Raw genomic sequence first — 24,286 nt, 5'->3', positions numbered from 1 at the left:
GATAAGAATGAAATCAACAAAGGACTATTCGGTATTTGACTTTGATAGTGATAAGATAAACGATGCAACATCCCATGAAAACACGGTGTCAATAAATAAATTCTACGGGGAGAAGTGTAGAGTTTCCAAAAACATGGATGTATAGAAGAAACCAACAAAAGTAGGCCAAGAAGGCCAAAGGTATAGAAGCCCACAAGTGGGAATGCCTTCAAAAATAGGTAGTGACATCAGATTTGGCTTTTATAGCCGCCACCTCTAGAAGAGATCACTTGGATTTGGGATAAAGTTCAAGATTAAAGTCAAAGAATGAGCCACTCTAGGACTAATTGCATTCTCTTGAGTAGACTGATTGATTCATGTAGATCTTTCGGGCACTAGATGGAGCACCTAAACAAAAGGCAATGCCAATGTGGGAAAGATGATCCAATACAAAAATGGCCAAGGGAATAAGCAAGCAAGCACTGAACCCACTATCTGTCTGGCACTATCTCCTGACCATGAACCCAATTCCAAAACATTACTCATGGTAGAGTCTAAGCCTCAACCATCTAGGACTATCATTGGCCCAATTACTTATCTAATGGGTTTCTCCTCATGGGTTCTCATTGGCCTCACCTGCCATTTGTTGAGCTATTTTTTGTTGCTATTGAAGTCCTACCCATGACAAACATGTTAATGCCATTTTGAGCTAGGAGGACTTTAGACTTACCTATCATGCTCTAGCAATGGCACTAGTCTGAAACAAATGTAGCATCTACTTTCCAACCTTCAAGATACTAGCGACCTGCCTAGGTAATAGCTCTGGATTACCTTCCTACTATAAAGGTTTTGTTTTATGAGTGTTCTAAACATGAGTTTAACATTATGGTCAAGGCCAAACAAAAGAACCATAGAGTCACTTACAAAGAATAATGGCAGGCATTAATGGCTCAATTTCATGGTCTCTCTCAATTGATTGCTCAGACTTTGCCAAACTACTGTGTAGATCTATAGTCTAAAACAAATGTAGCATCTACTTTCCAACCTTCAAGATACTATAGCCACCTGCCTAGGTAATAGCTCTGGATTACCTTCCTACTATAAAGGTTTTGTTTTATGAGTGTCCTACACATGAGTTTAATATTATGGTCAAGGCCAAACAAAAGAACCATAGAGCCACTTACAAAGAATAATGGTAGGCATTAATGGCTCAATTTCATGGTCTCTCTCAATTGATTGCTCAGACTTTGCCAAACTACTGTGTAGATCTACTTTGTCTAGTCAAACAACTGTAGGTAGTTGTAGGTACTAAAGTCATCAAAATGAGGCTTAAGGATCTTGGAGGTGTGCAAGAGTCTAGTTTCTAGATCTATAGAACCAAAAGTGTTGCATAAGAGGTACAAGTCTAGTGCCAAATGCAAAAAATAGAAGTGTAGCATAAGAGGTACAAGTACACATTTGTGTGCTTGGATATTGTGGATCTTGATGTATTCCAAATGATTGAGAAGTGGAAGGAAGAGTGGTAGATACATCATAATGAAGTAATGGTTAGGCATCAATGCCTAACATCCATGGACACTAGTACCTAGTCGATCCACTGAGGATCTGCCGACCTTATACATCTTAGGCTCAATCATAGCCATTTTTTAACCTTTCAACTCATCCTCCAACTACTTCTAGATGGTGCCAACGAGTTACCAATCCGCCTACCTAGTCCCATGCATCCCACTAGTGTCTCCAAAAGATATAGACATATAGTTTTGAAGAACACCCTTGTCTAAGCCAAAATCCATGATTCTACTACCACATTTACGTGGACAAGGATGAAGATAAGTCAAGGAAAAATGTTGACACCATGTCAACAAGTACCCCACTAGAGTATTGATGACCAAAAACTAGGGTTGTATTGCCAAGTCCCAAGCAATAATCTCTCGAGTGGCCACGCTATGCAATAATAAAATAGAAGATGGTCAAAACTATATCTATGGTGGTAGTAGATTCTAAAAGAGTCTTTAGACGTTGGCTCACCAAACCATTGAGTTAGCTAGGAGGTATTCGATTATTTAAGTGATGATTCCTATTGAAGAAACACTCTATAACTCACTCTTTTGCTCATTTGTTGTGAGTTGTTGCTCTAATGGAGGTCTGTGCCTTAGGTTAAGGCAAGCACCTACATTAGTTATTGCACAAGCACCATCTTGCAATTGTGGCTTCTTATAATGGGACAAGTTCCTTTTAGTTGATGTAATGTATATTTTTTCTTTCTTTATATATGCATCTCTATTACTTTTATCATTATTCCCGATATCCTCTTCCAACCATCTCCATACAGTTTGGGGTGAGGGAAAAATCCAATCAATAGCTTGCAAATTAGTCAATTTTAATAGAAGGCAAATTCTTTGTACATACATTTGTTACGATGATGTAATAAAGTCACATTTTCGTCTCATTTTTAATCCTCTTGAGTCTACTTTCCTAGCATTTACAAGTGTCATGTATCACATCTTCTTACATTGTCATGCAAAAACTAAGCTTAGGGATTCACTATACGTAAATCTGCTATATCACTTGTATTTAAAGACTAATTTAAAAATCACTCATCTATGAATTTATCACGAATAAAATGCATTTTTATATTCAATCTATGAATACCCCCTTCAAAATAGTATGCTTTTGTATGTAAAAAATTGTCCAATTAAAAATAAAACCCTTAAGTTGAAGCCATGTTCTATGCTTACATATTTATGGGTGCCCCCTTGAGAAAGTAAGCATGCAACCCTCAGCTTTGGTGAGGGCCAGTACTATTGCAAACAACAATAAATAGAACACAATAAAAAGTGGCAAAAAATGCAAAAAAAATTTATAAAGAAAATGCCCAAATGCATCCATAAGCATCAATATAATCTCTTTAAAAATATTGGCACATGAATATAAAGGGAACTTGTTACATCTATCCTAATTTCCTTTTGGTAAAGATAACCCTTGAAAATCCATAGAAAGTCCTTTTCATTCATTGGCTTGCAATTTTGGTTTTTCCTTAATAAAATATGCTAACATTGAATCAATCGAGAAGTTCTACAACCAAAAGCAAATGTAGTTTTCAAACACAGAGTCCATTTAATGCATAAACATGCATCAATATAACCTCTTTAAAAAATGTTAGTACCTCATACAAATATAAAGGCAAGTTACGTTATCTCCCTAATCGAAAAAGTTTGGCAAAAATAACCTCTTGGAAATTTAATTACCGCAACTCTTTGCAAACCATCGGGCATCTTTCTGCATTCATTGGATTACGATTGTGATTGACCCTTATGCCAATATAATATATTTTAGAGCACTTGTTAACCACATTGGCTCTACATTGCCACACTTTGATATATTTTGATGTAATTGCATATCATAGATAGCATAGGACTTTGACTTGGAGATGATTATTCCCAAGAATGTTGTAAAACTAGAAGTAGGAGTGTAGAGATAAAAAGAGAGAATAGGGTTGTCCCTCCCTTTAAAAGGTGTCATGTATAAAAGGGGAGATCGTTGACTTTGGTCTATAGTTGTTGTATGGAAATCTTATGGAATACAAGCTCTCTTCTCCTTCATGAGTTGTGTCCTTATTTACTTATCTTACCTCTTCCAATTGACACTCTCTCCCCCTTCATCTCCTCTCATCCCTATCTCCCCTCCCCTTCTCATCCCCTCCACCCCCCTCTTCCCATCACCTTTACTTCTCATGGAGTCACAACTACAATAGCCCTAAAGGCCACAAATGTGACATTTGTGGATGGCTTCTACATGCATTTATTTTCTTAAAGGGTAGCTTGAAGTGGAGCACTCCAATAGTGCTCCTGCAAGACCCCCACAACACATGATTAAGTGCCCCATTGAAGACCAGACTTTTTGTGTGCCATTGCTGGGGAATTTTGAGGTACATTTTTGTGCATATTTGCTTCTCTTGTTTCCTACCCATTGCCCAATGCTTAGTATCTCAATGAACAACTATTAGTTTTGGTGGGTAAGTAAAAATAGGTGTTTTGAGGTATTTTTGAGTGATTTACAATAATTTTGAAGAGTTTTTAGTTCTCAAGTCATAGGAAAAGGTAGTTGAGGTAATTGCTAGGGCTTTTTTTTTGTCAAAACCAATAAAAAGCACTAGAAAATGGTGCTAGGTGTGAATTTCTATGTGGTTTGAAGTGACAAAACTGTCACATTTTGAAAATACCCCCCTTTGTGCTTGTGAATTTGTTTTTTTTTGTTACTTATTTCTTTCTTTGGGTAGAGTATGTAGTGTACCATCCCCTAGGCCCAATAGCTCTACATGAAAATCATATTTGCTGAGAAAATCACCAAAATTCTATAAGCTTGCTAAATTAGCTTTGACACACCTACCTCTGACACATACAACTATTGCCAACTAGCAAATTTAATGTGATAGATCATCAATAGCAAAAGTCAACCCTCACTAAATTAGAAACAAGAGTTAAAGACTAATTCAATTCCACATAGGGATAGGCTTAATTCAATGCCATGTAAGTACCATTAACTCAACATGCTAAATTACTAAACTACAAGATGAAGGTCAATATTTGAATTGAGAGTTAGGTCATTTGATTAATAATTTGAGTAAATCTTACTAAAACAGTGACACTTAACCCTAAAACTACAAAAATTAACAAAATATAAAAAAAGAGTAGGATGTCCATTGCTAAAACAAGAAAAATGTTTTGGTGAGTGAACTCAGCCAAGTGGTCACCCTTTTAGGGAAGCAGTCACACTTTTCAGGGATCTTTTAGGAGTTTAGCTAAGTGCAATTAAGCAAGAGGGCATAGTCTAGGCCAAAATTTTTGAGTGACTAATGTTCTCTATGACAAGCTTGGTATGTGATAAGCTAATGACTGGTATTCTCCATATCCTAACTTGTGCAATAATGTGTGTTCTATTAATGATTTAGTGAGCAATGGGATGATAGTTGTTGTCAATGAGTACACATTGCTAATTAAAGCCAAGATGATAGACAAACGATTGCTTAAGCAATGGAAGAACAAGGACTCTAGAAATGTAGTGCATAGAGTGCATAATTGGCTTTAACAAACAAAGGCATGTCCAGACCTTTCATGTATATAAACTAGAATGTTGCATTAATAAAAAGAAACATAATTTATAGCCCCCAAACATCATTCCAAAATAATAAACTAATATATCAAGCTCCCTTGATCAAGCATATCTCCTTTAGCCCACCAGCTCAAGCATATGTTCATCTCACTTCTTAAGCATCTTTTGTTCAAAGTAAGAAGAAATGATACAATTAAGAAAATAAAAGTTCCACAATAATTAAAAGATCTATCATAAGCTTTATTGAACAATATAAGATAGTCTATCATAACCTCCCTTGAACAATCATATGTCCTTTAGTCCACCAACCTAAGTATCTCTTGTCCTAAGTAAGAAGGAATGATGATTCAGTAATAAAAGCCCCCAAACATTGTTCCAAAATCATAAGTAATAATCTTAAAGATGATTCATAAACAAAAGGATTGAATGTTTTGGCAATAAAATTCAAACTTATCCTATAAAAGCAAGATAGATATTGCAATCTTTATATCAACATAATCACCCACAAGGTAAAACACCATGAACATATTGTAATTGTCATCCTCTAAAACCATGATTACAAGGGTTTAAATAAACTGATAAAATTGCATATTCTCAATCCATCTTTTGTCATCTAGGTGAGGGTTCTCCAAGGGCTTCAAGCAAAAAGTGGACATGACACCATCTACTTCAAGAGAGACATGGTGTCTCCCTAGTCCTGAGTATGTGGATGCCATGTTGTCTATGCCTACAAGTGCATCAATCACCACATTCCCCTCTTGCATTAAGGTGTGCAAAAGAAACTTGCAATAAACTAACCATAAATGGCATTCATTGTTGCAAGAAGAACAAGGCACCATTCATTGTTACAAACACTTGCTCAAGTCGGGTTGTCACTCTACACCAGCCTACAGAGTCTTATGCCCATCCTATGTGAATTTGAAGGAGTCAAATGGACACACCCTTACCTAGGTGGATTCACTGATGCAAATCTTCTCGGGCCAATTTTTTAAGCTAATAAGATAATATTGAAACATGGTCTACTTGCATCCTTGGCACCAATTACATCACTAAAACAAGCCAGTTCATCTATATCCATCAATACCTGAAGTGGTCAGTATTGTGCAATCGTTATAATTCCATTTCTATGTAAATGTTTTTCTCTATCTTCTCCTAGGGTTATCCCACATATATCCAGGGGACGAGCATTTTTCAAGTGAAATCTACCAAGCATCCGAGCGAAGGAAAAAAAAAGCTTTCAACTATGCAAAAATATGGCAAAAATGGATTAGAAGAAAACATAGTTTCACTTAGAAATATGCAAAGTATTATAGCAATGCCTATTTTATACACAAATCTTTACATGAATCTTTAGGCATGGTGAGAACATAATGGGATGGCTTTTGAAGAAATCCACATGTAGAGTAAACTTCTCTATGAAAATTCCCTTATGATCCTTCTTACAACGTTTACTTAATAGGGGGTGACCTTGAAAAACCTCTCTCAACCTATCTTCTCAAAAGGGTTTCTTCAAAGAAAACTCATTGAAGAAAGCCATCTAGGTGGTTTCGCCGGTGAAACCCCTTTGAAGTAGATCTTCCAAGGTAGTTTCGTTGGCGAACTATCTTGCACAACATTTTCAAAAGTGACATAACTTTCACATCCAATGTCCAAATATAGTCATTCAGCCACTCAAATTGATCGGAACACCCCATTTGAGCACATCAATGAAGTTATATTCTGAAAAATCTTGCATATATAGTATTGAATATTACATGTATTTTATGAGAGTGATATATAAGCCTAGGTTAATACTTATTTATAGTAATTTAAACTTCTTTAGAAACATGTCCATAAATATCTTGTTCTTTATGCTATAAAAACACTAAAAAGATATTGCCATATATGATGTAAATGTGTTAATAAGTAATTATATATGTATAGTATTATTACATTGAGAGTGGCTATGAGGGATGTTTCTTAAAGGAATTATTTTTCAACACTTTTTAAAGGTAATAACAGGGGTACAAAGGGATGTCTATAAATAAGAAAATTTATGTTGTGTAAAAATGAATGAGTGACTAGTCTATATATTTTTATGATAAAGGGATCTAGTTCTAGTGGAAATAAAAGTGTAAAAACCATGTTTCCTAAAAAAATACAAATTTTCAAATCTCTTGAAAAACATGCTCGGATAAACCTGCTCATAGGTTTTTGCTCGTAAAATTGACGCATCCATATATCCACACTCTATGTACATCATCATGGCATGATATAATGTGAGTTCATTGTCCATTTCCCCTTGCTGCACATAACACATATGGTCTGGAAAGCATGTGGTAATGAACCACTCCCATTTACGACCACCTTGAATGCCAAGGATCATATAGCATCCAAAAGAGAAATTTGTAGTATGTTCATGTCTAAATTTGTCTTTATGAGGATGTACTCAACCAGGGAAGATGTGGGATACCTGTATCGCTTTCCCTCTTCAATTTTCATGTGCACCTATACCAAGTCATCTTTAATGACCTGTTGGTGCATAACCACCTATGCATCAAGTTGAAAAACACGATGTCAAGAAACATACTACATTGACCTACCAATTGTGCTAGAAAAAAGCAATAAGTTGTTTTTATGCTCACTTACACTCTGCCCTGTCCATATCCTCATCGTCATCTCCCCTCTCCATATCCTCATTGGAATCTTCCCCACCTATCCTTCTTCACCACTACGGCCACTTTCAAAGTCCAAATTCCTCATTACCTTTGAGGTGCCCTCATCATGCTTGGCCCGTGTATCTCTCCTTTATTGTGGTGGAACCAAAATCCTTTGTCTTCTTCCCCTGTTGTTAATAAATTCAAGCCACAAAGGTAAGGGACCTTGTTCGCTGGATAGTCTAGATACCATGGGCATCTCTCCACCTCCCATTCCACCAAGCCACTAGGGCACTTCCACCATGATTCAAGAAGCATGGATAGGGGCCATTTCTTGACCACCCAGTTTATGCATTCTTGTGGTAGTTCATTCAGCCTACCCTCATCTATAGTGCTACATCATCGACGGTGAACATGCGCACCACATACTTTTTCCTACCATTAGAAAATTTAAGCCAAAAATTTCTAATTATGTATAATTTTGACACACTAACACAAGAAATGGATTTTTTCATATCACACCGATCGTTTTGACTACAAAGATGACCATGTTTGGAGTCATATTGATCAAGTTATGGCCAAAATAAGACTGGTTGTCCAAGCTCCCCCAGCAACCTAGGTGACCAAGTTATGGCCAAAATAATTCTGGCTATCCAAGGTCCCCAAGAAACTCTTGGGCTGCTTGGGGAGATTGGACAACCAGTCTTATTTTGGCCATATCTTGGTCAATATGACTCCAAACATGGTCATGTTCATAGTCAAAATGATCGGTGTGATATGAGCAAAGCCATTTCTCATGTCATAGTTTAAAAATTCTACATATTTAAAAATTTTATGTTGAAAATATTTTTTGCATAAGAGCTTGAACTTATCATGCCATACATGGACATAATGTTTTGACAAACATCATTGTATATCAATATTTTGAACATATATACTTGGTAGTTATTAATAATAAATAGTTTTAAAAAGAGAATAATCAATGATACTAAAATGGAATCCTTATTAGCTTCACATGAAGGGAATATTATCCTAAACAAAAAAATGGAGCCTCAGAGCTTGGCCAAGGGCTATGCCAACACAATCCCTAGTTGAGCTCTAAGGACTCCATCACACAAGTGTATTCTTACTTAAGGTTTGACATGAAGGTGATCCATAATTGGTGTGCATAATGGTTATAAGGTGATCAATGATTTCTTGGTTGTATTATTAAACATGTTACTGATGTGCACTAATTATCCTTACTATCATTATATTAATTAGGCATTCGTTGATCATTTTGTGTACAAAATGGATCAATCATATGGATAGCAAAAATTGAGTGAGCCGTAGAAGGTTGTTTTAGATGGAATTTTGTAGAGGGAGCTTCTTGTGTCCCCCCATTTTATTTCTTTTTTGTTCATTACACAAAGTTCTTACTTTGAGGCTCAAATAAAGATAGCAAAAGTAAACCCTTAAGATCACAAATGTGTATTTTTTTTGTGTTCCTTTTCATGTCCTTTCCATTCACAACTCAAAAAAAGCTCACAAAAAATGAAAACTCATAGATAAATATACCTCCCAACCAAGTTCGAACTACTAAAGAACTCAAACTATCTTATTTTGGAAGTTACAAGTTGAAAATGGTAAATGGTAAGAGTGTCATGGTGTCTAGCCATGTTGCACACATTAAGACATGCTCCCTCCTATTTCCAATCCCCTCCCAACCCTCACTAGCAACTATGTACTCTCTATCAAACCCTAAGTACTAACTAGCTCAAGCCTTTAGGGTTTTGTGTTCTCTCATATGTCATGTTCCCTTTCGGGTTTTGTGTTCTCTGGTATTTCATGTTCCATTTTGTTTCCCTCCCTACCCTCCCATTCATGTTTCCTCTCGTTTCCCTCGCATTTCATGTCCCCTAGATGCATTTTCTATCCCCTATAGTGTTACCTCCCACTTTGTGTTCCCTCCATTTTACCTCCCAATCCTCCCATTTCTTGTTCCCTCCCAACCGTTCCATGCCATGTTACCTTGAGGAATTTTCCCTCCCATTTTGTTCTCTTGACCAACCCTTCTTCTTTTTGTGCCCTCCCATGTTGTGTTCCCTACCAAATTCTCTCAATTTCCCAAGCCTAGCATTGCCTTGAGCTAAGGATATTCTAGATTAGCACAACAAAAACCAATGGGGGGGGGCACTATGTAAAAACCCCATATAGCACATGCAATCAAATGGTTTTAAAATCTCCCCTACCTATGGATTTTTATAATGATTACCTATATACACCCCTTTTGTTAATTTTGAGATAATAAAAGTATCCCCTATGTACTTTATATATAATAAAATTATTCTCACTTTTTGAATTGAAATCCCCCTTATGTATGTATATTTTTTGTGACTCCATAAACACATGCTATCTTACATATTTCTTAGTTACTCCCCCTAGGTGCGCACTGCCAACCATTTCATTTGATGCATAATGCCTATTGCCAAATATAGAAATTCCATTGAAAAAAGGAAAGTGTGTTGTGAAAAAAACTTTCTTGGCATTTCCTACATGGTTGTAGTTTGATAGATTGAATCAATGATTCCTGATCCTATTGGTGGTGAAACCCTAGTACCAATGGTCGAGCACACCAACATGGAGGAAGCTTTGCATTTCATTATGGATTCAATCTTAGATTCTAAGTACGTAGTGTCCACAATGACTCCATCCTCAACATCAAAGGCTAAGTGTGGTCCAGATGCGATCTATACACAGTAGACAATGATAGAGACATCAATGGTAGAAGCTTTGAAAATTTTTAGGTGGATAGGGATGATAGCATGCACTCCCTACTGGATCAAAAATCCACATTATCGGGTCCTCTCCTCACACACTCAAATATATTGGAATCACCTAGGAGTAAGGCCCATGTCAATTAGATATAGATCTTCCTCAAGGCTGCCATGAAAAGCAAGTCCAAAGAAGGTTAGGTCATCCGGGAGGATGAATTTTCCAATTGTTGATGGAAACCCTCCAATGCAATATAGAGTAGAGATAGTGAAAAAAGGCAATGATGAACCCTCCATAGAAATATCCGAATCAAGCAATAATGCTCTCTTGGGCATAGTGTTGTAGCTTACATACATTCTCGATGTGCATCAACAAGTTTAGGCACCTTGGTGAGAAGGATTGGGTACATTATGAGAGTGGAAGAGGTCCCATGAGAGTATCATGGAGATTGTATCTTTGAGCTACACCCCCCAAGCAGGGAATAGAAAATGGATGGAATGGAGCTCAAAGATGATGGGGCATTTGCAAACAAAACCTATTGCACAGTTCACAAGATTTCATATGCAAGTGTGTTTGAATGTCATAATCCATTAATGGATACTAGAATGAAGAATGATGCCTTCTTCAAAGGTTTGATGGGAAGGAACTGTGAAATTCACATGGTGGCTACTATAAGGAAGGAGAGTCCTTGATATGTATTTTTTCCAAGGCAATAGCTATGTGTGTGATAGTAGAGCTCACTATGTGATCTCCCATGATGCAACATTGGTCAACTCAGTTTTAATATTGCTTTGAACATCAATGAATAACTTGATGAAGGTAACATTGCTGCTACAAGAAGTTGTGCGATCAAATCAAAGTGCTAGAACTAAGAAAGTTCAAATGTTTGTGACACAAAGACTCATAGAAGAAATGGTATTGAATAAAAAATGTCCTAAGGAGTCTCATTTTGGAGATGCTGAGTTTTGCAAAATCCTACAACAATTGGAGCCAATTGAAAGAACACTCAGGTAAGTGGAAATCCCTTGGTGTTGAATACGGTGATGCTTGCAAAGTGTTAAGGATTATTTATTTTCTTCAATATTCTTAATAATTTAGTCATCTTGCAAGGCATTGTTGGCAAAGTGAAGAGAACTAGGTTACCTAGCAATGGTGGACTAGAGAGTATCTTGGAGGTCAAATATAAATGCATGTATGAGTTATTACAGTGTAGCCAATTCCCTAGTCAAGGACTTGAATAGGATAGATGTTTTGTTTTCAAAATCTCTACAAAAGTATAGCTTCAGGGGCTGATCTACATAATCACATGAATCAAGATGGTTCTAGTGATCTAAAGACTAGCTGGGTGATGTTTGATGACACAGAAAGAGTAGTTGGATAAAGCTCATTTTCACATATGCTCACTTGCATGTATCACAATATACTTTTAAAGAGTGCATGAGCATTTTGTTTTCCTTCCTTTGTATTCTAACTTGTGCAAAGTGTGCACTACATCATGACCTGTGAGATGAAATAAGAAGATATAGAGGGGGCTCAAATAATCTCTAACTAGTCCATGATATACTCTGGCAATAAGAAGGCAAAGTTTTATGGATGTATGGATGACAAAGCACAAGCATGGTGGTTGGCCATGTGACAGGTATTTAATGGAGGCGTTGACATGATGGAAGAAGGAAGGGCTCATGCCTATTCCATTGGGAGCAAATCTTGCACTGACACCAAGTATACATAGCGAGTAGCCATCATTTGGAGCATAAAGGATTTGAGTGAGTAATGGCATCTTAGTGAAACAAGGGAGGGGGTAGACCATATATTTGAAGATATAATAGCATTTTGGAGGAGAGGAAGTGTTATAAACAAAGAACTAAGTTACATGGAGAGATGGCTAAGTTGGTGGGAGTTAGGATTCACCATTGGGGAAATTTCAAAGGAGCAATATGAGACACAATGAGAACATGATCTATTTGATGCTTTTCTATTTCAGTAATTGCATAGTACTGGTCATAATTTACATTGTTTGTAGATAATCCAAATCTCTAGCATAGCCACAACACTAACTCTAAATCTATCAAAAACCAAGCACAATAGTTGGCTAGCCAAAGAAGGTTTCAAAACCAAGGTCTCTTTATATGATGCTTCTTTAAGTGATCTGTGCAATGCTATCATACAAAGTTAAAAGCAACATGCCTATGATAAGGGATGACAAATAGGCCATGGCCCATCTATTGCCATCTTGTAGTAGATATCATGGGAGAGCAAGACACATATGCCTTCAGAGGTGGTACATGTTGTTAGGAATGTGATAGTTGAAACCCCACTATATAATGAGAGAACACACTTGAACACCATATTAGAGAATTTGGGAAAATCCTTATAATTTAAGAACTTTTGAGGGGTTGTAATTATGTAACATTCAATGTCTTTTTAAATTGATTTTTCCCATAGATTTGGCAGTCCATCCAAATCTCACAAATGTGCATGGTTTGCATCAACATAAATAAAATGTCAAATGTTGAGGTTTCAACCAATGCATGGTATTCTTTGAGGGGTTGCAATTACAATGCATTGAGTGCACTCCATTGACTTTCTCCGTGGATTTGGTCATGTATATGAAACTCACAATTTGGAGTGTGCCTGTTCTGCATTAGCCGGGGAAAAAACATCATATGTTTGAGTTTAACGAAGCATTTTTTGCCTCTTCTTGAAAAAAGGTGGTGTTCAAAAACAACATTTTAGTTTAGTTCGAGAAAAAGTAAGAATGCAACACTAGTCCTTGATATTTTGTCGAGTGTGTAGAACTTGCAACCACAAAGCAATGGTCTACAAAAAAAAAGAAAAAGAAAAAAGATCAATGTCATACCTTCCAAATATTTGTCAGTATTCAATTAAATTATCGTTGTGCAAGGAAAAAAAAGTCATGCTTTTCAAGTACCTTCACTCCATTGTGGAGTCAGTATCAGAGTCAGAATCTGTTCTATGAGACAAATTGGATAAAGCTCGCTTGCGTGCAATGGTGGGTATCTTCACCTTGATGGGGAGGTTGCTGCTCTTTGAGGAAACCTTCTTTGAGAGGTTACCTTTTGGAACCCATGACCATACAATAGCATAAACAGATTCCCAACGTGGAGGATCACCTTTATTGCACATCCAAATCTTGTTCCAACAATCTGCATACACCTCCTCAATTTGTGCATTGTGTCTTTTGCACATAGGTGCCCAATATTGTATGAAAACCTTCTTGAAATTTTTAGATTTATTATCCTTCTGTACTTCAGTTTGAGCAATGCCTAGCCATATTGGGTAAAATTTTTCTGCTAGTCGGACCAAAAGAAAGTGTCCTTTTTGTACATCAACCATTAGATCAAATGATTGTTTTGGCTTTTTCCTTTGAGGTCCACAGTAGTGATCATTCAACTCTTCAATTCCTTGAAACTCATCGTTTTCATTATCAACTACTTGCACACAATCAATATGTTGCGTCTTTGCCCAAAATCTCTCGTACATGCCCTCTACACTATTGTTTGGTTTATCAAGCTCATCAATAATGTTCTTCCAGTACTTCACTACCGGCTTGTAAAACTTTGTGAAAGATGCTTCTGGACCTTGCAGGTGCACCCATTTTTCCCAAAAGCGTGCATACTCCTTGATACCAAGTATCACATCTAAGTGATTCTTCACATACTTAAACATGGTTACACAAGGCGGCTCTCCACTTGGTAGCATTGGATGACCATTTGGATGTCTCTTCCACAACTCAATGCCACCTTCACTTGGTTGCCAATCTAATGATCGTGGATGCACTTTATATTGCATGATAGGAACTTCATTTCGCATAAAGAACCGAAATTGGAGAGGCTTTGAGTGTCCCACTAAAGCATCTTGCCCATCGCATAGGCATCCATCAACATAGCTCTTGAAATCAAGGACTTTCGTTACCAAAAATAGCATTGGAGAAGACTCCTGACATTGTCTAAAAGCATCCATGAGATGTGCAAATGTCAATGTTTGGCTAGTTCTTAACCTCTCTGAAAACCTGCTAAACATTGCATCAATATCCTCATGTGTATGCCCAACCATCAAGAATCCCAATTGAATTGACTTGAAAATCCCTCGAGCAACAAGTAATAATAGGTATGCAAACAAGTACCTATTCTTGTTTTCAGAAGCACAACCATCCAACTGCAACAATAGGTGTTTGGGTAGTTTCTTATAAGGATTTTCTTAATGGGAACTTCCAAGTCCAAGGTCTTTGAATGTTCCACCCACTGCTCCAAGATGAAGTTGTTGCTTGTCATTAGAAACATAGTGAGAATCCAATGCTTCTCTTGAGGTTAGTGCGTTTAGCAGAGCGTTGTCAGACCTTGGCATCCCATCATGTACCAAATCTCCAAGTGCATGGTTATCAAATCTTTCAAGATTTCTCAAACACAAAGCCAATGAACCAATTGTGAAGTTAGGATCCGATAGCCACAAGGATAAAGAAAAGTGACCATAATGTCCTTGACCATGTCCATGTGTTATCATGCCAGTCAAAGCCACTGGGAGCTGAAAGGATTTATCTGTGTCCTTTGAATGATTGCGTAATCTAGGGATGGATGTCTTCTTTTGGTCCATATTATCATGGATAATGCACAAGTATGTCTGAGGATACATTTCAAAAAATTTGCGCCAACTGTAGTACACATTTCTATAACTTTTTTGTTGTAACATGTGCTTTCTTCTATCTTCCATCAACTTATTACGTTCATTTTGGCATTTTGTCGCTGCAAGCTGAGCCTTGATTGCACTACATAAACCACACTTAGAGAATTCACTTGTTTTTGACAAAGTTCCATGCTTGAATTCAAAGTTCCATATGCAGTTGAACGTGGAAGTTGACATCTCCTTACAACCCAAACTATGCTTTAACTGCATGTTAACCTCATAGAGAATATCAATCTCCTTGTATACATTTGGTATCACCAACTGTGTTTCCCTTGATCCATCCTGAAGTGTTCTACTTTTGTGTGGCATACGCTCAGAATTGTTATCCACAAAATCTTGGATTATGGCTCTACCCAGTTCTATGTGGTCCCAACCTCTCTGCACAATTCCTTTATTACCATGCATGCACCTTCGTATACCAATTTCAAATTCCTCCCTGTATCGATAAAATGTTGTTTTTGGAATACCATGCATTTCATACCATGCTCTACAACAAACTTGAATACCATTCAATGAAAAGACATATTTGAACTGCCCATTATCATCTTTTCGACAAGCAACCCCAAGAGTGTCATATACATAATTGGTGCGAGCCTCCAAACTTTGGCCCCAATACTCTATGCGTAATTTGGATATCATTTGACGATCGGCGAATCGGCAACAATTTTGTTTACAGTAATCAATCATAGATACTTTTGTGATTGCATCCCTTGTGAGTCTAGATGATGCTAATGACATGCCATGTTTTTTAGCTTTCCTCTTTATCATGCAGTAACACCTCTTTTTTGTGGATTTTTCCATTGGGTCCTCATCTTCCATGTGCTTTTTCCCAGAACCACATGGTGTCATCGATTCTTAATGAAGTTCCATCTAAAAAGGTTATTTGTGCAATGGGCCATTTTATTAAGTGGATGGTATCGATGCCTGATACATCACTATGATACTTTTCAATTCCCACACCTAGATTACCTTCACCAAGCATCTCAAAATTTATAGGTTCAAATGGGTAGACATACAAAACAACACCCTCTGCAATCCTCTTGGTTTTCTGCTCATCCCATATTAAAACTTTCTTGTCCTTCCATGATTCTCGAATGGAAAACTCATCATATTCACATATAGGTTGAACATCAATGGTATCTGATGTTATATCATTCATTGGTACAATAACTCCATTAACATTGTCCACACAACTCATTGATCGTGCTTTCCAACGAACAACACTACCCAAAGCCTCATAGACTAAGAATGCATCCATTGTAGGAAATGGAAGAAGTGCACTTTCATCCATACAAATATCGATCGCCACCGATACATTGTTTTCTCCCAAGGGCACACCTTGGCACATGTCATCATGTGATGTAGAGAATATTGTCCCAATGGCAACAATCTTTCCACTGACAAGCAAGTTGACTTTAACTCCCACTTTCAATGTGGCACCTACATAGTACATAGCATTTGTTAGAGTTTAATATTGATATCTAATGGTGTGACTTAGGATGAAAATGCTTTACAAGATTCCACTGCAAGACCAAATCTTCCTAAACCTTGGTGCTTTGAATTTTAGGCAGCAAAATTTGGCTACATGGCCAAATCTTCACAGACCATGGTGCTTTGAAAGGGAGATAGCAAGATTTGTCCACAAAACCAAATCTCCCGAGATGCTGGTGCTTTCAAGAAGCCATCAATATTTATCCACACATCCAAATCTACTTAGACCTTGGTGCTTTGAAAGAAGCCAAATCTCCACATACCCTGGTGCTTTGAAAGAAGCCCACAAGATTTGGCCACATGATCGAATCTCCCCAGACCCTGGTGCTTTGAAAGGAGCCAACAAGATTTGGATACATGGCCAAATCTCCTAAGACACTAGTGCTTTGAAAAAAGCAATCAGATTTGGCCACACAGCCAAATCTGCTCAAACCTTGGTGCTTTCAAAGAAGCTAGCAAGATTTGGATGCACGGCCAAATCCTTCAAGACCTTGGTGACTTCTTTCAAAGCACTGAGAAGATTTGGTTGTGGCATTCTTTCAAACTTGGGGAGATTTGGTCGTGTGGCCAAATCTTGTAGGCTTCTTTCAAAGCACTAGGGTATGGGGAGTTTTGGCCGTGCAACCTCCTCTTGCATGCTTCTTTCAAATCACCAGGTTCTGGGAGATTTGGCCGTGTGGCCAAATCTTTCAAAGCATTAGGGTTTGGGAAGATTTTGCCATGCTGCAAAATGTTGCTAGCTTCTTTCAAATCACTAGGAAGATTTGGTCACATGGCCAAATCTTCAAATGTTAAATTTAAAATTGAAAATCCAGATTTTAAAATTTAAAATTTAAAGTTCAAAATTCAAAATTCAAATTTGAAATTTCAAAATTTAAATTTCAAGTTTCAAGTTTCAAGTTTCAAATCTAGAGATCCTACTTTAAAAAAAATCATACATGCTTTTCATGATTCACGCTATCACACTTTAAAATCATACTATTACTTTAAAAGCAAACCAGAAAATCTAAAACTATTAAAAAACCAAAACTTTAAAAGGCAAAGCTAAACAAACCTTTTAAACTAAGCATAAAAAGTAAACCTATGAGAAGGAATTAAATTCATCTTCATGGGGGATCAAGTGCTAAGTTCACCTTATTCTCTCCCTTCCTAGATCTCAAATGTGTAACTAGGGTGGTTTGAGAGTCTAAGGACAACGTCTTAGATGGGGTAGTTCTTGGAAAATGCTCCTCCAGCCTTGGTTAGCTAATTGCAAGCAAAAAAGTTCAAAACTATGTCAAAATAAGAGGTCTCGGGAGGCTCCTAATAGTGTGCACTTAACTATGTAGGTTTTAAAATTCCATTACCAATGAAACTTTCCATAGATTCCATGCTCAATAGTGGGATTAGAAAGAGGTCCCTTTTTTTTTTTTTTTTTGCTCTGCATGCTTTTGGGGAGATTACTCCTTCCCCCCAAAAGAATGCTTTTTTTGGGGACCTCTTCTCCCCCCAAAACGCATGCTATTTTTGGGTTTCTCTTCTCCCCCTCTCAAGCCGCTCCTTGTCCCTCCGTCGTCTTCTCTTCCACTGCTCCTCCTCCTTCTCACGGTTCCTTGTTCCTCTCCTCCTCCCAGTCAAGCCGCTCCTCGTCCCTCCGTCGTCTTCTCTCCCGCTGCTCCTCCTCCTTCTCACGGTTCCTCTTCTCCCCCGCTCATGCCGCTCCTCCTCCTCCCTGCTCATGCTCTGCTCTCCTCGTCCCTCTGTCGTCTTCTCTGTTGCTCCTCCTTCTCACAGTTCCTCTTCTCCCCCGCTCACGCCGCTCCTCCCCCTCCCCACTCATGCTCCACTCTCCTCGTCCCACCGACAGAAGCTCGCTCACGCTCTGCGTTACTCCTCTCCATCCCTCTGGAGCTTCCCAAATGAGGAGGTGCTGAGCAGTCACTTCGGAAGGATCACCACCAAAGAGCTTGTAGAAGGAATACACTGATACGAATACTTGCTGCCGAAAACACTGGATTGCATAGGGAAGTAAAGAGTATGGTTGTTTACCCAAGAATTTGTTGCAAGACAAGAGATAGGATAGGAGCCAAAACGTGGAGTCCCAATCCGGCATTGAGAATAACGAGAACACTGTCCACAATTGAGATCACACTCCCTTGGTCCGATGCATGGAGATTTCTCACACTGTGCTTCAAATACCTGAACAGAGAAGTTTAAAGGTTGTTCTTTGTACATTTAGGACTTATCTTTAGGACTGAGCTGCAAATTGAAAGCGGACATTCGCTCCCCTCTGGCACTCTTCTCTCCGTGCTTCTCCCCTTCGGAGACCCTCTTCTGTTTGCTAGCAAGAAAGACAACTCCTACAATTGCTATAGCTACTCTCTCTACAACTCCTACGATTGCTTGAAATCCAAATAGCACAAGCTCATGAACAACAATGGCTACTCAATCATCCAAGTAAGAAAACAAAAGAAATCGAAAGTGTACCTAATTCTTGCATCTTCTCCATTTTTTCCATTTCGAAACACCACGATTTGAAAGAAAGAGTCTTGTAAAAGTAGGAATCTTGAAGTGTGATTTGAAAGTAGGGTCTTTATTATATGATTTGACTTTTAGATCTTGAAATTTGAAATTTGAATTTTGTATCTAAGATTCAAATTTTGAATTTTGAATCTAAGATTTTGAATTTTGAATTTTGAGATTTTCAGATTTGAAATTTGAATCTTAAGATTTGAATTTTGAATTTTAAATGGGGAGATTTGGCGATGCGGCCAAATCTTCTTGGCTTCTTTCAAAACATACAAGATTTGGCCGTACGGCCAAATCTTCCTAGACCTTGGTGATTTGAAAGAAGCTATAAAGATTTGGCATCACAACTAAATCTTCCTAAACCTTGCTGCTTTGAAAAGATTTGTCCACATAGCCAAATCTTCCTAGACACTCGTGATTAGAAAGAAGATAGCAAGATTTGGCTGCATGGCCAAATCTCCCTAGACCCTCGTGATTAGAAAGAAGCTAGCAAGATTTGGCCGCACGACCAAATCTCTTTAGACCCAAGTGATTTAAAAGAAGATAGAAAGATTTGACATCACAACCAAATCTCCCCAAATACTGCTGCTTTGAAAAGATTTGGCTGCATGGCCAAATCTCCCTAGACCCTCGTGATTAGAAAGAAGCTAGCAAGATTTGTCCACACGGCCAAATCTCCTTAGACCCAAGTGATTTTTAAGAAGCTAGAAAGATTTGACATCACAACCAAATCTCCCCAAATACTGCTGCTTTGAAAAGATTTAGCTGCATGGCCAAATCTCCCTAGACCCAAACCTTAGTGCTTTGAAAAGATTTGGCTGCATGGCCAAATCTCCCCAGACCCTGGTGCTTTGAAAAGATTTGGCCGCACAGCCAAATCTCCATAGACCCTCGTGATTAGAAAGAAGCTAGCAAGATTTGACTGCATGCTAATCTCCCCAAACCCTAGTGCTTTGAAAAGATTTGGCCGCATGGCCAAATCTTCATAGACCCTTGTGATTAGAAAGAAGCTAGCAAGATTTGGCCACACGGCCAAATCTCCCTAAACCCAAGTGATTTAAAAGAAGCTAGAAAGATTTGACTGATTTGAAAGAAGCTAGCAAGATTTGGTTGCACGGCCAAATCTCTCCAGACCCTAGTGCTTTGAAAGAAGCCTCGGGGGGGTCACTATGTATGAACCCTCTATATCACGTGCGTTCGAGGCCTATTTGTAAAATCCCTTATCTGTAAATTTTTCCTTAATAAAACGTACCCTTTTTCTATACAAATCTGTAAATTTTTTTACATTTCATTTTAAATGCTCCCTTATGTATATTAATTTTTGAGAAATTTAGGAATTAAAAATATCCTTCTGTTGAACTCACGTGATAGGGTTACATATGATGAGTGACCCCCCCGAGAAAGAAGCCCACAAGATCTGGCCACAAGGCCAAATCTCCCCAAACTTTGGTGCTTTGAAAGAAGCCCATATGATTTGGCCACACATCCAGACCTCCCCTTCCAGTGCTTTAAAAGAAGCCCATATGATTTGGCCGCATGGCCAAATGTGCGGCCAAACCTCCCTAGAATCTAGTGCTTTCTCAAATCTACTACTAAGTCTAGTGTCAATTCTAGATTCTATTTCACATATGTTTATCGATAATGTGTTTTATCTAACATTAAAGATTATAAAGATGATACTTTGTATATTGCTTGGGTTTTTTACAAGAAAGACACAAATGTAAAGAAGGTTGAGAAAGTTGTAAGTGGATTTGGAGAAAAAAGCATACCTTGGTACTTTGACATATATAGTATTGAGGGAGCACAGTTGACACGAGTTCACTTATTTGTTTTGTTACCTAATAAAAGTGCATACACTTGTGTTGGATCGGTACATTAAATCACAGAAGATGCGGTTGGAAAAGAGGGAGACATTGGATTGTTGATCATTATAAATCAAAATAAGAAATTTCTCTTGGATCCTAGCGATTATGAAGCATCTCGTATGAAGTCTGATGTAGATGACAACATGTACTCAAGAGGCTGGATAAGTGTTGAATCAATTGATGGAAATGTAATTGACACAGTGAAAAGAATCATTGAATCACATCGCAAAGTTTCAGCAACATTAAAGAAGCGTGAGAGTGGGGAAGATAGTGGAGAAGGAACAAAGAAAGGAAAGTCAACTATGGTTCAAGCACTAGGTGGTAGCGGAGAAGGGGCAAAGAAAGAAAAGCTAACCATAATTGATGTACCACAAGAAGTAACACCTCCAGAGGGTATGCTAGTATTGTGGAAAGAAGCAGTGGTAGTGAATTTGAGCCAAGTGGAAAGGTCATAGGAAAAAAAGGGCAAAAGAAACCATCAGGCTTGGTGGAATATGAAAAATACTACCCATTTGGGTTGCATGCAACATTTCCAATTCCAGTTGCAAGATGTCAAAAAGCTCCTCCAAGCTATGTATATAGAGGGTTGAACAAAGAGCATGTGGAGAAGCTTGCTACAAACTTCAGTTATAACTCTAGGCCTCCTGCTACTGTAGCGGATTTAATGCCTTTCAATCCTGAAATAAAGCAACCCCTAGAAAGGGTAGATAAAAAGGATTTAACCAAGTGCCACTACTGGATACTATCTGGACAACATTCAATATATGCTACTAAAATATTCACATCTAATGATGATAACAGCACGGCCCAAAGAAAGAACTGCTACCGCATGCGCCACGCGAGGATTGTAGTCAATTGTCCCGCACGCTTTTGTGTGGAGATATCAAAGATGGCAAACCTAGAGTCTCAAAATATCCTGAGACAATCTTCATACATTGATATACTTAAGCATGTGAGGGGACAATGGATTCTCTTTAACAGGACCAAGAAAGCACAGTAAGGGCTTGCAAAAGGACTTCCAGATCGTGAGAATTGGGATGTAAGTACAGATTTTAAGTATGAATCATTTTTTACAAGTCTGTTTTCTTAATTATTGCATTCTAATGGATTCATATATTTTGCAGGCTTTCATTGACACTGGCAAGGTAACATTGGGCAATAGCTTTGCCAGGAAGGATGTACATATGATAATCACAAGCGATGCCATTTATGATGGTTGGATCTCCATCCTTGAGGATTACATTGCAGGCAAACATTCACAAGATGGAAAATGCCGTAGGCAACCCACAGTCTCAATGTTTAGATGCTTGCGTGGATTGAGTGATGATCAAATTGGTCAAATTCAAAATGACATTAAGGAAGGTAGAGTAGTCATAGCTAAAACAAAGACTGATGCCATGATTCTTGATATTGAAGGACGAGCTATGCAGATCAAGAGAGATGCTACACTACAAGAAGAACTTTATATGTTTATATCGGCAGAATGACCTTCTTTAATGTTAAAAATTTGGGATGAGTGCAGATTACATTTTAAAATTACTCCAGAATTATATCATCAGATTCGTGGTTGCTCTGACTCATGGTTAAAGTTGAAGCTTCAACAGGGCAAGGAAACTCCACCATTGCCTGATGTTGCAAAGGGGTATTTGAGGTGGATTATGGGACAAAGTGAAGGTGCAAGTCATGGACCGAATTCCACCCGGCCTTGGAGGTTCTACACAATTGGTTCAAACATGGAGGGAATGGAATTTATACATAACGTGTACCAAGAGCCAATGGCAATAGGGGTTGCTTTTTTGGATGTAATGTATGGACCAAGCAGAAGTAGAAATTGGAACGAGGATTGCTTTGACTGTTTGTTGAAAAGCTTGATGACAATCGCTTCTCCCCTGGTGCAATTCCTTCTTGTGGTGTTCTTGACCATGGATCATGTATCATGTTTGAAGAATGCATTAAATAAGACATGCGGACAATATAAAATACACTTCGGTTGCCTTAATTTTGAAACTACAGATATATTTGTCATCGGATCTATGGATGGCTTAATTGCCTGTGTACTGGTAAGCAAGGAAAAGCATTTCAACGATATCGAGCGCTATACCAATGCACAATGTAAGCCATCAATATATGTTGCAAATGAAAAATATGAAAAATCAAGTGGTGCAAAAGAATCAAGTGATGAGGATGATGATGATGAATTTGACATTGAATTGTCCTTGAAAAGAAAACATTCAAGTATCATGAAAGACATGATCATGGGTTTCTATCGAGAAGATGAGTATGTATTGGACTTGTTCCCTGAGAGGCTTGCTGCAATAGAGTCTCTTTCTTGTAAGAGGCATGTTGTTTTAGTTGTTGAGACTTATGAGGAGTTGGCAAAGGTTGAAAGTATATGTTGCACGTATGCTTACAGTAATCATGAAATTCGACAATGGGCTAGCTTGCAAGAACCAATATTGGCAATAGAGGGGGTACCAAAAGAAGATGATACAATTGAAGGTGGAGGGGATAAAGAAACTGATACCATACCAGGACAAAAAGAGCTTCAACCCTTCAATGAAGTGCAGTGTGAGCATTTACAAAAACACGCTTCAAAGTTTTGGGAAACAGAAGAGGAAGCAGCAGGTCCTTGAAATTGTCCTTTTATATGGTGTTCGTGTTTTCCATATGTTATCTTGCTATATTCTCCATATGATGTATTAATTTCGTTCCAAAGATCTTTTAATATTACTTGGAAATTTCTTCTATCTCATTGCCATAATTCAAACATTCATATGTATTCTTGAATATGTTTAATTTTCTATATTTCATGAAAAGATGTGTTTGCATGTTGTAATACCTTCGGAGTGTGATACACATCCAAATTTCATAAATGTTAAAAAGTGTGTTGAGTCTTGATCATGATGAATGAATTAGTGTAAATTGTTGTTTCTATCCTTATTCACTTCATTAGAATGCTCAAATATGTTTTGGTCGCTTGGCCAAATCTTTTCTTAGTGGGAACACTCGAGCAATGCTAGATAATGTTGGACTCCACTCTATCTATTACGCAAAGGTTTTTGGCATTGTAAGGATATATAGTTTTCCAGATTAAAATGACTTGAAAGGGTATAGATTCAACAACTTTAGGGGGTATACTAAGCATATGAATGTGAATGCTTTCTTTTTTTTAGTAATCCAATTTTGTTTTGAAAAAGAAAGACATGAATGCTTTCACACAAACAAATTGCATTGAGA

Source organism: Dipteris shenzhenensis, chromosome 17 (assembly GCF_047967505.1).
Source record: "Dipteris shenzhenensis isolate YYH24624 ecotype China chromosome 17, Dip_SZ_1.0, whole genome shotgun sequence".
Lineage (NCBI taxonomy): Eukaryota > Viridiplantae > Streptophyta > Polypodiopsida > Gleicheniales > Dipteridaceae > Dipteris > Dipteris shenzhenensis.
Note: the sequence above shows the minus strand (reverse complement) of the source record.